The sequence below is a fragment of the Procambarus clarkii genome, chromosome 49 (assembly GCF_040958095.1).
Source record: "Procambarus clarkii isolate CNS0578487 chromosome 49, FALCON_Pclarkii_2.0, whole genome shotgun sequence".
Taxonomy (NCBI): Eukaryota; Metazoa; Arthropoda; class Malacostraca; order Decapoda; family Cambaridae; genus Procambarus; species Procambarus clarkii.
This window is the reverse complement of record NC_091198.1, coordinates 9,507,034-9,521,472: the sequence shown is the minus strand read 5'-3', so window position 1 is coordinate 9,521,472 and position 14,439 is coordinate 9,507,034. Positions and strand designations below refer to the sequence as shown.

Here is a 14,439-nt window from a genome sequence, read left to right as displayed (position 1 = left end):
CCGCCTCTCAACTGTCAATCAACTGGTGTACAGATTCTGGAGTCTATTGGGCTCTATCATATCTACATTTGAAACTGTGTATGGAGTCAGCCTCCACCACATCACTGCGTGTGAGTGTGCGCGCGCGCGCGTGTGTGTGTGTGTGTGTGTGTGCGCGTGTGTGTGTGTGTGTGTGTGTGTGTGTGTGTGTGTGTGTGTGTGTGTGTGTGTGTGTGTGTGTGTGTGTGTGTGTGTGTGTGTGTGTGTGTACTCACCTACTTGTGCTTGCAGGGGTTGAACTTCGGCTCGTTGGTCCCGCCTCTCAACTGTCAATAAACTGGTGTACAGATTCTTAACCCTAAGTGTGTGTGTGGGGGTAATTTTACTATTTATATTTACTATGTGTGTGTGCCTACAGGATCGAGCTGTTAGCTCTTGGCCCCCACCTTTCTAACGTTTTCTAACGCCCCCTCCGTTTTCTAATGAGCGAACTCCTAACCATCACATCTGTTGCACGTATTTACATATACAGGTTACACAGTGTTTTCAAAACCTCGTCGCCAAGGTTTCTAAGTTTAACCCGATTAGTATCCCGTTTTGCTCCTCTGTATTCTCTTCAGAGTCTTGTCTGCTCTTATTCTTATTACATTTGTCCGGATTGAAGTCTAGCAACCATCTTTTCGACTAACATCAGGAGGCAAGTCAGTCTCGGTGTAAACTAATGCAGTCATCTTTGGATTTAATTCTTCTATTTATTTTTTTGGCATTTTCTCAAAACAAGAATATGAACGATCATCTTTTCTCTAGGAAAGGTTGAACTCCAGAAGGCATTCGTCACACCGCTTAAGGTTAGGTAGGTTAGGTTAGGTTAGGTTAGGTTAGGTTTTAAGTGGCCTAAGTGCATCTGCAACATTCTACAATTCTCTGCAGTTTTATGGATGTTACCTGCAGGGATATGAAAGAAATTTGATCGGAAGTTCACTTAAACAGTGGATCTGTAGTGTTACAACATAAAACATTAACATATAACATAACATTACTAAGGTAATATGTGGGCCTGTGGGAAGGCCCACATAGTGTCTCGTTCCTTACAAGGAGCTCTGCTCTCAGCTAACCACCACAATGAAAACTTTTAAAAAATTTACAATTCTATGTTTTGTTTTCGTCAATTTAGGTCATACAATGGTCTCAATCTAAGTTATAGTTTTGTAGTGTATATAGATCACAAGTCTGAAGCAACAGGTATCAGTGGAATGGACCGGGTGTAGGGTCAGACTGCAGTGGTTCTCCGGGGTACAGTTTATCCGTGGATATACTCTGGGGTACAGTTTATCCCTGGATATACTCTGGGGTACAGTTTATCCCTGGATATACTCCGGGGGATATATTCCGGGGTACAGTTTATCCGTGGATATACTCCGGGGTACAGTTTATCCGGGGGATAAAGGTCAAACGGTACTGGAAGTTACGTGGATTAAAGAGGAATCCAAGGGGCAGTATTCCTCCTGGCTGGGCCGGCCGGCTGTACCGGGGCGGGCCGGCCGGGAGTACCGGAGCAGCAGCAGCAGCAGCAGCCAGCAAGGACGGACGGGTCGCCGGGAGATTTATACGGTCGAGTCCCCGGAAGATTTATGTAGGAGCTGTCTTAAGAAGTTGATAATGGCTGGTGGTGGGAGAGGAGCGTCATGGCCTCCGCCATTGGTCACGGAGTCGCCGGCCTAATTGCTGTCCATTACACCTGCCAAATTAAATGTTCCTTCCCCCCCCCCCTCTCCCACCCCACTCCCCATACACAACCCCCCCCCCCCTCCAACACCCCTCCGTCAACTAATCCTGCCCCCCCCCCAATCTTCGACCCCCCCCCCCCCTTACTGAGCCCCAAGCATGTAGCTAATGATTTATATATTATATTAAAGCCGTCAAGGTAGTTCCAGGTGTTTGTTTTCTGACAAGGAGATATTAGTTAGCAGGCGTGGGCGGGGCTTCGGTGTGGGTGGGGCTTCGGTGTGGGCGTGGCTTCGATGTGGGCGGGGCTTCGGTGTGGGCGTGGCTTTGGTATCGCCATGAACACCTATTGGTTTTACAAGCGTGTCAAGTTTGCAGGGTGACTGTTGGGAGGTTTGGGGACTGTCATAGGTGGGTCGGGGTCGGCCCTATTGCCTCCGTTTAAAGAGAGTTGGCTCCCAATGACGACCCCCAATGATGTTGATAGAAGGCGTGTGGGGTTTCCGAGTCCACAGAGTTTCAGCATTTTAAGCATCCTTGGAATATATACAATATATAGTATATACCCGATCAAACTTGGAACAGAAATACTGGAGCAGCGGTACATTCTTACGTTTACAGACCCGCGCTGGATTACGAATATACCCCCTATGATAATTGATAATTTGATGATAATTGATGATCTAATGATAATTTCTACGCCAGTGTATTGAAAATCATCACCTCCTCATCATTCTTTTAGGTAACAATATAACTTTATATATATATAAAAAAATCAATAGCTTTGTGTAAACTGAGACGTTGATTCTTAAGAACAATACAGCTTAAAAATATCTCAAGGATTTTATCAAAGTTTTTGGATTCTTCTTTTTAAAATACAGTAGCAATTCAGGTGATTTAAAATACAGCAGCGAGCTTCTGCAGCTAGTGACATTTTGTTATTGTTTTTTTTGTCTTTGCTATTGTTTTTGTCCAGTCAAAACATGATATCGAGATACAGTTGCTAAACTGTGATTGTTAATTCTAATCTAACAAGAGTTTTTGTTTAAATTGTTCAGAGATCATGGTCCACACCCCCGATTATTTGATTCCTATACCCCCCCCCCCCCAAGGGGTGTAGATACACCTAAAAGGTATATGTATACGAACCCCTGCATGGGTATATTATATATATATATATATATATATATATATATATATATATATATATATATATATATATATAATTTGCTTTATATTTAACATATATTATGCATATTTAATCATTTATTCACACATTTATGCTTACACTACTAACTACACATACACTGAGTGGACACGAAGATCGCCCTCGGGCATTCTTACAGTTTCTACACAAACCTTCCTAGTGCGACACCTGACCTAAGTCTTACTCGCACGCACTCGCACTCGCACGCACACGCACAGTGACTGTCACCGGTGTTGCCAACTGATTCCGGGACTTGCTGCCAACAACACCAGCCTTTGTCACTTATATACACCGACTTTGTTCCCTGCTTCCTCCACCACTACGGTCACCACCACAGCTTCCTCCGCCGTGTATTAGGCATACGAAGGGAAGGTTAGGTTAGCTTAGGAAAGGTTAGGTTAGCTTAGGAAAGGTTAGGTTAGCTTAGGGAAGGTTAGGTTAGGGAAGGTTAGGTTAGGTTAGGTTAGGGAAGGTTAGGTTAGGGATGGTTAGGTTAGGTTAGAGAAGGTTAGGTTGTCTTTGCAACCAACACACAACCTTTTCCGGTTCGTCCAAATTCAATAGTATTTATTTAAAGTATGTACTGGGAGTTTACAACGTCTTGAAGCCGTCACGAGGTAGTTTTTTTGTAATATATTTAAGCATATCTGAATTCTTACAGCTGCCCTAGACTATATGAAGGGTTACATAGTGTGTGTCAAGAGCCAGCTGCGTGATACTAAGGTACCTGGACATTTATACAGCTGCCCTAGACTATATGAAGGGTTACATAGTGTGTGTCAAGAGCCAGCTGCGTGATACTAAGGTACCTGGACATTTATACAGCTGCCCTAGACTATATGAAGGGTTACATAGTGTGTGTCAAGAGCCAGCTGCGTGATACTAAGGTACCTGGACATTTATACAGCTGCCCTAGACTATATGAAGGGTTACATAGTGTGTGTCAAGAGCCAGCTGCGTGATACTAAGGTACCTGGACATTTATACAGCTGCCCTAGACTATATGAAGGGTTACATAGTGTGTGTCAAGAGCCAGCTGCGTGATACTAAGGTACCTGGACATTTATACAGCTGCCCTAGACTATATGAAGGGTTACACAGTGTGTGTCAAGAGCCAGCTGTGTGATACTAAGGTACCTGGACATTTATACAGCTGCCCTAGACTATATGAAGGGTTACATAGTGTGTGTCAAGAGCCAGCTGTGTGATACTAAGGTACCTGGACATTTATACAGCTGCCCTAGACTATATGAAGGGTTACACAGTGTGTGTCAAGAGCCAGCTGTGTGATACTAAGGTACCTGGACATTTATACAGCTGCCCTAGACTATATGAAGGGTTACACAGTGTGTGTCAAGAGCCAGCTGTGTGATACTAAGGTACCTGGACATTTATACAGCTGCCCTAGACTATATGAAGGGTTACACAGTGTGTGTCAAGAGCCAGCTGTGTGATACTAAGGTACCTGGACATTTATACAGCTGCCCTAGACTATATGAAGGGTTACATAGTGTCAAGAGCCAGCTGTGTGATACTAAGGTACCTGGACATTTATACAGCTGCCCTAGACTATATGAAGGGTTACATAGTGTGTGTCAAGAGCCAGCTGTGTGATACTAAGGTACCTGGACATTTATACAGCTGCCCTAGACTATATGAAGGGTTACATAGTGTCAAGAGCCAGCTGTGTGATACTAAGGTACCTGGACATTTATACAGCTGCCTTAGACTATATGAAGGGTTACACAGTGTGTGTCAACAGGTTATAGTGATTTGTAGTGGCACTTTACATTGCTTTATGTCTTGGAGGCTTTAAAACCCACAGTGGTCATTCATATGAGAGGTGTGGGGAAACACCGCCCCTCTGGGGAGGTGGGTTATGTGAGTATATTCACATATACCTGTACTCATATATGCTGGCGCGGATGGTACTCCAGCTCATGGGCTCCGTGTGTGTGTGTGTGTGTGTGTGTGTGTGTGTGTGTGTGTGTGTGTGTGTGTGTGTGTGTGTGTGTGTGTGTGTGTATGTGTGTGTGTGTGTGTGTGTGTACTCACCTAGTTGTACTCACCTAGTTGTGTTTGCGGGGGTTGAGCTCTGGCTCTTTGGTCCCGCCTCTCAACCGTCAATCAACAGGTGTACAGATTCCTGAGCCTATCGGGCTCTGTCATATCTACACTTGAAACTGTGTATGGAGTCAGCCTCCACCACATCACCCCCTAATGCATTCCATTTGTCAACCACTCTGACACTAAAAAAGTTCTTTCTAATATCTAATGTGTGTGTGTGTGTGTGTGTGTGTGTGTGTTTTATCACGAGAACAGGTACTATTGGTATTGCTCGTATTAATCGGCTTCGCTTCTTGCAGGTCGGCGTTCGATCCCCCCTTATCATCGAAAGAAACTCTTCTTTCCTTATAATCATCTCTCCTCCTATCACACATCCAGGTAGCTAGTTTGAGCCGGCCTTAACACACCCACCTGATAATTACCCTCACCCCCCAACAACCACCACAAGACGTAAACACAACCTTTGCATCGAGCCATAAGAATACCGCTGGGTTAACAACCCCCTCTCCCCCTTCCCCCCCTCCCCCCCCCCCCGTGACTCAATCTGTTCTGACTCCCTTGTGAGTTTTCCTTCACTCTAACAGCCTCTCGTCCCATTGGTCATGGTACAACATTTCCATCACTCAGCCCCTGGAATTACTCGAGTGCTTTAGGGGGGGGAGGGTCAGGGGGAAGAAGATGGGGTCAGGGGGCAGGGGAGGAAGGGGGGGTCAGGGGAGGAATGGGGGGTCAGTGGGGAAGGGGAGGAAGATGGGGTCAGGGGACAAGGGGGAGAAAAGGGGGGTCAGGGGGGGGCAGGGGAGGAAGGGGGGTCAGGGGGCAAGGGGGAGAAGGGGGGATCAGGGGAGGAAGGGGGGGTCAGGGGAAAAGGGGAGGAAAATGGGGTCAGGGGGAAGGGGAGGAAGGTGGGGTCAGGAGGGGAGGGGGTCAGGGGGTCAGGGGAGGAAGAGGGGGGTCAGGGGGGAAGGGGAAGAAGGGGGGATCAGAGGATTGAGGGGGCTATGAGAACGCTGCCAGTGAAATTCTGAAGGGTAGGGGGGGGGGGTTGAATTGGTGGGGGGAGAGGGAGGCAGGGGGGGAGAGGGAGGCAGGGGGGAAAAGGGGTGGGGGGGGGGGATGGTCATGTTGAGTCCTGTGCAAGGGGTAATGGATTGAACACACAGACTGTCCGATAACTGTTATTAGCCGGGGGGAATGATCGTCTTTTACCCCCCCTCCCCCTCCCCCCCCCCATGTGTGGGTTGCCGGCACCCCCCCTTCCTCCCTCCCTCACTCTCACTCTCTCTCTCTCTCTCTCTCTCTCTCTCTCTCTCTCTCTCTCTCTCTCTCTCTCCCTCGCTCTCTCGATCTGGCTCAACCCATCATTTGGTCTATATAATTGGTTAGAATTATAGGTGGCTCATTTAAGGATGTTTCAGCGTATATGATGAAGCTGAGTTTGGGAAAAATTAAGTATGATATACAGGATAGTTGTATGTGTATTTATCTGTATACATTGTTGTGTGTGTGGAGGAGGGGGAGGGGGGGAGGGGAGAGGAGGGGGGGGAGGGGAGAGTAGGGGAGGGAGGGGAATAGTATTGATGGGGGGGGGGGAGAGAGAGTGAATGTAGAGGAAAGATATTATAATGTGCAACTATGATGAGCAACGATTGCAACCTCACGCCCCTCCCCCCCCCCTCATTCCTCCCTTCCATCTGCCCCCCCCCCCCCGTCCTTCCTTCCCATCCCTCGCCCTCTCCTACTCAACCCCCTGTTTAATTTCTCGTCCATCTTTCATAAGCTTCCCTCCCACTCCCCCTCCCCCACTTTCTCCCCCTTCCAGAAGCCGTTCTCACCACTGTTCCCCCTTCCAGCAACCCCCCCCCCCACATACCTCTCCAGCACCCCTTCTACCCTTTCAACATCCTCTATACCCCACCCCCCCTTCCCAGCATCCCCACCTCAAGACGTACACCCCCCCTCCCACCTCCTCACACTATAGCCTGCGTGCCCAGAGAAGGGCCCTATACTATACATCAGTTGCACTGTGCTCTTGCCTGTCCTGGGTTCGAGTCACTTCTGGGGTGTGGAGTTTTCAGTCGCATATATGCTTGGGGACCACTCAAACTTGTTTGCATATTATATATATATATATATATATATATATATATATATATATATATATATATATATATATATATATATATATATATATATATATATATATATATATATAAAGACCTTATATAATGAGGTCTTATTAGACAAGACAGTGGTCTTATATATCAAGACCTGTGTCTATAATGTAGTGAAGATGCAGGGGGGGGGGGAGTGTAGTGGAGTTGAGGGGGTGAGTGTTGTGGAATTGAGGGGGTGAGTGTTGCGGAGTTGAGGGGGTGAGTGTTGCGGAGTTGAGGGGGTGAGTGTTGCGGAGTTGAGGGGGGGTGAGTGTTGCGGAGTTGAGGGGGGGGGAGTGTAGTGGAGTTGAGGGGGGGAGTGTAGTGGAGTTGAGGGGGGGGGGAGATGTAGTGGAGCTGTGTAACTGAAAAAATTAATTTCATTGCATATTTTATCATAAATTATAGATGTGTTGTGGAGTCCTTAACTATTTTCTTGAGACTTGCCAAAAACGTTGTGGGTGCTTTAGGCTCCACAATCATTTCTGCAGTCTATAATTTACCCAAAAATTTCCCGGTTTTGGTTCGAGTCGCCATATTCTCGAGTCCCCCCCCCCCCCCCCCTAGAACGTCATCTAACCAAAATTGACCTATCAACACAACCTAATTGATCTAAATTTACCTAACCAACCTGACCTATTTACCTAAATTGATCTACCCTAACCGAGCCTATTAACCTAAATTAGCCAATCAACCAAATTGATTAACCTAATTTGACTTGCCGAACCAAACGCGTCCTTCGTCAGTGCTAACATGTTCAACCCGTCCATAAAAGCGAGTGTTTGCTCGGGCATGTTTGGTTAGGTTGGTTGGTTTAGGTTAGGCCACGAGTGGGAAACGAGGCAGCTAAACTAACTGTTCATGAAATCTTATCCAGTACACTACAGCTCATCACCTCATTTTCCACCTTAACCACAGGCAACCATCTCTGTCATCACCACTACCACCATCACCACCACCACCCTCCTCTTCCGTCGTTCCTTTCCCTCCCCCCCCCCTTTTCCCAACCACTCAACCACCCCCCCCCTCTCTCTCTCTCTCTCTCTCTCTCTCTCTCTCTCTCTCTCTCTCTCTCTCTCTCTCTCTCTCTCTCTCTCATTGTGTCTGTCTGTCTGTCTATATGGGTAAATAATTTTACAAAACGGGCACACACAAAAAACAGCCAACCTTAAAAAAAAAATAAGCGTCAATAGATTTGTTTAAATGTTACGTCATTGTTAGTATTAACATCGTTGAATTAGTAAAATTAGGGGCGAATGTTTATATATATATATATATATATATATATATATATATATATATATATATATATATATATATATATATATATATATATATATATATATATATATATATATGTGTGTGTGTATGTCGTACCTAGTAGCCAGAACGCACTTCTCTGCCTACTATGCAAGGCCCGATTTGCCTAATAAGCCAAGTTTTCCTGAATTAATATATTTTCTTAAATTTTTTTCTTATGAAATGATAAACCTACCCATTTCATTATGTATGAGGTCATTTTTTTTTATTCGAGTTAAAATTAACTTAGATATATGACCGAACCTAACCAACCCCACCTAACCTAACCTATCTTTATAGGTTAGGTTAGGTAGCCGAAAAAGTTAGGTTAGGTTAGGTAGGTTAGGTAGTCGAAAAACAATTAATTCATGAAAACTTGGCTTATTAGGCAAATCAGGCCTTGCATATTAGGCTGAGAAGTGCGTTCTGGCTACTAGGTACGACATATATATATGTATATATATATATATATATATATATATATATATATATATATATATATATATATATATATATATATATATATATATATTGGTGTATACTGGCAGCAGGTTTTCTTTCAAACATGTTTCATTGAATATGACCGCATATTCTGTATTTATTATTTTCTGGTTTAGGGCTTCTATCCCTCTAACTATTTTCTTAGCATCAGGGCTTAATTGGAATAGGAGTTCTCCAAAACTCATTTTCGTACTTTTAAGGTGAAGAAAAGAAGTGATTTACTATAGAGTGTATTACACTTATTTGTATAATTTGCACGACGTTTCGAACCTCCATGGTTCATTCTCAAGTGAACAGATCTTACAATACTAGTTGATTTTATACCCGCATTAGGTCAGGTGATAATACAATGAAGGTGAAAAACATGGGGTATCCCCCCATGTTTTTCACCTTCATTGTATTATCACCTGACCTAATGCGGGTATAAAATCAACTAGTATTGTAAGATTGTTCACTTGAGAATGAACCATGGAGGTTCGAAACGTCGTGCAAATTATACAAATAAGTGTAATACACTCTATAGTAAATCACTTCTTTTCTTCACCTTAAAAGTACGAAAATGAGTTTTGGAGAACTCCTATTCCAATTAAGCCCTGATGCTAAGAAAATAGTTAGAGGGATAGAAGCCCTAAACCAGAAAATAATAAATACAGAATATGCGGTCATATTCAATGAAACATATATATATATATATATATATATATATATATATATATATATATATATATATATATATATATATATATATCCTGTGTTCATAATATTGCGGCCATTTTGAAACCGAAACCCTTTCATGGATGCAATGGATGCTTCAACGGTTGCAATCAGAGAAGTAAAGTGGCGGATACTCTGCAATCAGAGTATACGTCGCTTCATTCAAGGGAACTTTATTTACATCTCACTCAATCCCCTATCCCACATTTCCTGTATTTCTATTCCCCATCCCCCCCTTACTATCCTCCTTATCAAATCCTTTTGGTCACCAACACTTAAGGTCTGGAGACGTTGGTTTCTGATGGTCCATCAGCTTCTGAAGGTCTTAGATGGTCTTAAATGGTCAGCTTCTGATGGTCTTAAATGGTCAGCTTCTGATGGTCCATCAGCTTCTGAAGGTCCTCTGATGGTCTTAAATGGTCAGCTTCTGATGGTCTTAAATGGTCAGCTTCTGATGGTCCATCAGCTTCTGAAGGTCTTAGATGGTCTTAAATGGTCAGCTTCTGATGGTCTTAAATGGTCAGCTTCTGAAGGTCTTCAAGCATCGGCGAGGGCATGCACAAGCACAACCTCGCGCACAAACACACAACCGCTGTATGTGCCAGAGTACACCAGTACACAAACTGAGTACTACGTAATAACGCGGGTACAAAATTTTGTATTCTACTCGTATCGTCCGCTCGCTGAATCACATTTAAATATCGTGAGGAACCGTGAATACTTGATTTTAATTGGGGCGTAGTTTAGCTTCAATTGCCCCCCCCCCCCACACACACACCCACACCCCACCCTCCCTCTTGTTAAGTGCTCTATGGTAGTTATCTGACTACCTGAGGACTTGAGACAGTGGTGAAGGAAGGAACACTATGTGAGTGAGTGAGTGAGTGAGTGAGTGAGTGAGTGAGTGAAAGAGAGAGAGAGAGAGAGAGAGAGAGAGAGAGAGAGAGAGAGAGAGAGAGAGAGAGAGAGAGAGAGAGAGAGAGAAACAGACAGACAGACAGACAGACAGACAGACAGACAGACAGACAGACAGACAGACTCCTAAGAGACATAACCTGGAATAAGAACTGGGAGACTTTCTTTGTAGTTACAATTTTATTTTAAGAATTAAAAATACATTTTTAAAACTTGCTTCCTTACAAACTTGACAACTTAACTTTTAATCAAATTTCTTAAATTCATCCACTCACTGAACTACGAGCCTTCTATTGATAAAAAATATATACTCAAGATTTTTTTACAGATTAACATTTTCCAATACATTTCTTAGTGTTTTATTAATATATATATAATACTAAAAATAATGTAAATAATTATAAATTATTATAGGCCCTGCTAAACTCTACGAAAAGAAGCGAAAACTTATAGGTAAAATCACCAACGAGCCCCCCCCCCTTTCCCGATCCCCCCATCCCCTTCCCCCCTCCACCCACCCCCCCCCCCAAAAAAAAAAATCAAAGCTTTGGAAAGTAATGACAAATCAGCAACAACAAATTATGGGTCAAAATAGTGATACACTCCAAAAAAGAAATTCATGGGGTGTGGGGGGGGGGAAGAAGTAGGTGGGAGGGGGGGGGAAGAAGTAGGTGGGGGGGGGGCTCTGGAAGGAACAGGAGAGGGGAGGCAGAGGAAGGGGAGGCAGAGGAAGGGGAGGTAGAGGAAGAAAGGGTTCGACAAGGGAAAGGTGGGGTGTTCGAGAGGGGAGGGGGGGGGGGGACGAGAAGGGGGTGATAGAGGAAAAGTGGGGAGAGATGGGAGGGGGAGCAGGTGAAGGGGGAAGAGGGGCGCTGGGGGGGGGGACGCAGGTGAGGAGGGAGGGGGAGGCGGAGGAGTGTTGGGGAAGACTCTAGAAGAAGCGGATGAGAGGGGAGGTAGAGACTTAAGAGGAGGGGGGGATGGAAGAAGGGGTCGCAGGAAGGGGGAGACGAGAGGAATGGTTGAGGCTTGTGAGGAGAGAGAGAGAGAGAGAGAGAGAGAGAGAGAGAGAGAGAGAGAGAGAGAGAGAGAGAGAGAGAGAGAGAGAGAGAGAGAGAGAGAGAGAGAGAGAGAGAGGGAGGGTTAAGGTCACTGGAACGAGGGGTTGGGGGTGAGAGGCATTGGGGAGGGTGAGAGGCAGGGGGGAGGGTGAGAGGCAGGGGGGGAGGTTGAGGGGCAGGGGGCAGGGGGGGGGGAGAGACAGTGTGTGGTGGGGGGCAGAGGTTGACGCCCCCCCACCACACACAAGTCATGGCCTAAGAGACCTTCACTATCGCTCACCCCTCGTTATTCTCCTCCACCTTTTTTTGTGTGTTTTGTTTTTAATATGATCCGCGTCCAAGGTCACTGTTGATGTCCCTTATTAGTGCTTGATGATTGGCTGAGATGACGCCCGCGGAGGGAGGCAAGAACCCCCCCATGGTAAAGAGGCGGTTGGGGGTAGGGGGGATGGGGGTTGGAGGGGGTGAAAAGCCCCATGATAAAGGATTATGGGTTGCATGAGGTGAGAGGGGGGGTGGGGAAGAGGAGGGGATGGGGGGGGAAGCGAGGCAGAAAGGCACAAGCCGCTCCTGGGTTCACTGATGATGACTTAGATTGCAAGAGTAGTTATGAACATTAAGTAATTGTTGCAATATTTTATTCCCCCCTCCCCTCCCTTACCCCCCCCCCCAAGACAATGCCTCTCCTTACCTCCCCCCCCCCAACCCCACACCCCCTCCCTCCCCTGCGTGCTTGCCCCCCCCCTCTTCCCCTCCCTCCTCCCTTCTCCATCTCGCGTGCTTGAGCAAACCTCTCCCCCTCTCCACAACTATCCATAGGATGAGACCTTGAGAATATGAGTTTGTGAGTGATCTGGGAGATGGGTTGGGGATAGAGAGAAAGTGTTGGGGAAGGGGGGGGGGAATAGTACATGGATAGGGAGGTAGGTTGAGGGACGGTGAAGAGAGGGTGGAGGAGACAAGACACAAGAGATAGAGTCGACTGAAGTAAACAAAAAGAAACGAGAGATTTGAGCGGTGAGATTAAAAATGGAGTTGATCAACCCGCTCTAATGGCCGATCCAGGAAACGTGTGGTGGAGACGGAGGGGGATAGGGAAGGGGGGTTAGGGGGGGTAGGGAGGGGTTAGGCGGGAGGTGATGAAGACGATTGTTGAGAAATGTAGGGTGGTGGGGGGGAGGGGGGGGTTAATGAGGGAGGGAGGGGGTGAGGATGATTGTTGACAGGATGCACAGATTATGGTGTACACACTCTGCAAGTTACTGCAAAATGAAACCTCAGAATGCGAGACGGGAGTGAGAGACGGGGGGGAGGGAGGGGGACGAGACAGGAGGGAGAGGGGGGGGCGAGACGGGAGAGAGGGGGGGGGGCAGCTTAGGACAGTCATCCAGGCCCCCCACACACCCCTATACACAGTCGTCTCTCTCACCACAGTAAAGTACATTTCCCTCTCAATATCCGCCTTTTATAAGGAGTTTCTCCTTAGTCCATATTGGAGGCCGATGTTGGGAGGGAGACATGAAGGGGGGGGGGGAGGTAATGCCACGGGAAGGGGGGGGCGAGGATGGCGGGGATGAGGGGGGGGGATGTGAGGTGGGGGGGAGGTGTGAAGGGAGGGCTGCTGTTTTGAGGGGGAGAAGTTATGTGAGAGAGAGTGTGTGTGTGTGTGTGTGTGTGTGTGTGTGTGTGTGTGTGTGTGTGTGTGTGTGTGTGTGTGTGTGTGTGTGTGTGTGTGTGTGTGTGTGTCCGTCCGTCCGTCCAATACACTACCCCCAGACACATATGTATGGAACTAACCCTCACCCACCCCCCATTAACTCATCACACTCAACAAGTGTGTGTGTGGTGAGTTAACTCATCAGCTCATCCATCGCACACTACGGCTACTATACTCGCACTTCACGGGTTCACCATAGCCCGTGCTACTTGGAACATTTAGTCCCAAGTAGCAGCTGCATTAAAAACAAACAAACAAAATTTTCGGGGAAGGATTTCGATGTGGGGGCGAGATGGGTGTCGTCTTGAGATAAGATGAAAGATGAATCCCGTTTCTCCGTGTATGTGAGCTCAAGATATTCAGAACTATATGTTGATATGTCGATAGGTCTCCAGACCGACACCTAACCGAGGCTTCGTTATTATGGATTAAGAGAGTGAGAGAGAAGATTAAGCCACCCAAAAGGTGGCACGGGCATGAATAGCCCATAAGTGGTGGCCCTTTTGAGCCATTTCCAGTATCAATAGATGATACTGGAGATCTGTGGAGGTGCGACTACACCCTGCGTGACGGGAGATGTCTCCCGTGATGGGTTAAGGCTTTGGAGAATCATACGCGGGAAAGCCTCCAAATCTTGGAGTTTTTCCGGGGCTTAGCGTCCCCAGCGGCCCGGTCGTCAACCAGGTCTTATTGCTGGACTAGTCAACCAGGCTGCTTGACGCGACTGCTCGCAGCCTGACGTATGAATCACAGCCTGGTTGATTAGGTATCCTTTGGAGGTGCTCAAAGGGGGGCTCAGCAGTAGACAGGAATAAATGGTCAAATACAGGTGTAGGGGCAGAGTCCACCTGTCTCACACGGGTTGGGGAGAAGAGGGGAGATACGCTGTCTCAACACGGTGGGGGAGAAGGGACAGGGAATACCTGAAGACACAGGATACATAGCCCCAGCAGGATACATAGCCCCAGCAGGTAAAAATAAGACAGTGACACAGTAGAAGAAGGTGGAGAAGGGGGGCGGGCAATGGGGGACACTCCCTGGGGATCGAACGCTTGTTGGAAGGGTATAGTGGGGGAGGGGAGGGGAGGGGGTTCACCA

General features: G+C 46.6%; 1 protein-coding gene and 1 long non-coding RNA gene across 5 annotated transcripts in view; one reads left to right on the top strand and one right to left on the bottom strand.

The window, feature by feature from the left end:
- Positions 1-14,439, top strand: part of LOC123752265 (dachshund homolog 2-like) — a 212,954-nt gene that overhangs the window by 39,885 nt on the left and 158,630 nt on the right. The gene's annotated exons all lie outside the window — the stretch shown is intronic.
- Positions 1-14,439, bottom strand: part of LOC123763437 (uncharacterized) — a 426,773-nt gene that overhangs the window by 366,192 nt on the left and 46,142 nt on the right. The gene's annotated exons all lie outside the window — the stretch shown is intronic.